General features: G+C 63.2%; 1 pseudogene; it reads right to left on the bottom strand.

The window, feature by feature from the left end:
- Positions 1–232: 232 nt before the first annotated feature.
- On the bottom strand, positions 233–750 carry LOC115869873 (annotated as a pseudogene).
- Positions 751–1,309: the final 559 nt, after the last annotated feature.

A 1,309-nucleotide genomic window follows, 5' to 3' on the forward strand; every position in this document is an offset into this window, starting at 1 on the left:
GGAGAGGTGAGTCCAGGAGCAGTGGGGTGGGCTCGACACGGGGTCGGATTCAGTCATGCCGCTGCTCTGGGCCCAGGCTGCGCTGTGATTCTGGATCCCTGGCCCGTCCATCTGTCCTGTGTGGGGCAGCACATCAGAGCTGGGTGCAGGCTGAGCGGGAGGCAGAGGCCGCACTTCATCTGACTGTGCCAGGCCTCTGTCCTCCCTCCCCACCCTCTCGGGCAGCCCCTCTCTAGGGAGAGGGGCAAAGGGCCCAGGCAGTGCTGAGCTCCTTCTCCAGGCCCTGGACGAACTGGCCATTGAGGAAGAGCAGCTGACCATGGGGCAGGAAGCGGGTGAGGATGGCCTCGATGCGGTCCGCCCGTAGCAGAAGGTTGGTGCCAGGGGCCAGCAGGAGGAGGTCAGAGAGGGGGCGTGCCAGTAGCCGAAGGGTACTCTCAGCCAGAAGCAGCTTCTCATGGGCATCCAGGACAAGCCACACCACCGTCCGGGGCTCCCAGAAAGGGTCCCCTGCTGAGGACAACGGAGGCTGCAGGTCCACCGATGAACAGCCAGACTCCGCCTGTCTGGCAACGGCCAAGATCTGCTCCTTGCGGAGGAGGAGTCTGTCCTTCTCGGCCCCATTTGGCCTTGGATCATCAGGTGACTTCTCAACACCAAAGACAAGGCGTAGAGTACCCTGGAAAAGCCTGTGTCCTCGTCATTCGGTACCCACAGGGTGTGGATGAGGATGGCATGGACCATGGAGCCCAGGCAAGGGCCTTCCCCCACGAGAAGGTGGACTTCCAGGAACAGGCCGTTCCCCTTGGCAGCGGAGTGAGCAATGGCAGCTGTGCTGCCCTTCGGCGCCTGCGCACGCTGGTTTGGGCACGCACAAGCCTTTGTGCGCACAGTGGATGGGGCGCTCCGGTCTAGGTGGTGGCGGGTGGTTGCGTGGAACTTCTTTCCGAAGGCTGACCATAGGCCGTGGGCAACATTCACCGTGGAATCGCAGACCCCAGCCCTGAGCCCAGTGGGGTGGGGGCCGTGCTGGTCACTTGCAGAAAGGGTATGCCCATTGCCCACTCAAAGTCGTCACTGGTTCCCAGAGGCCGCGAGGGGGCGCAGCAGCCCAACGGCAATCCCGCGCAGGCGCTTTGCGGAACTTTCCGCCCAGTGGCGGTGTCGTCATCAGCTGGCTAGGTTCGGATTGGCGGAGATGCCTCCCAGCCTTGTGGGCCTCCGGGTAGACACTGGGCATAACAAGCCTGAGCAGCTGTGCAGGGTGTGGGGCTGAGTTTTCCAGCCAGCCAATTCGTAGTCAGATCCT

This window comes from Echinops telfairi, unplaced genomic scaffold, assembly GCF_000313985.2.
Source record: "Echinops telfairi isolate 266 unplaced genomic scaffold, ASM31398v2 ScPeMD7_60;HRSCAF=208, whole genome shotgun sequence".
Lineage (NCBI taxonomy): Eukaryota > Metazoa > Chordata > Mammalia > Afrosoricida > Tenrecidae > Echinops > Echinops telfairi.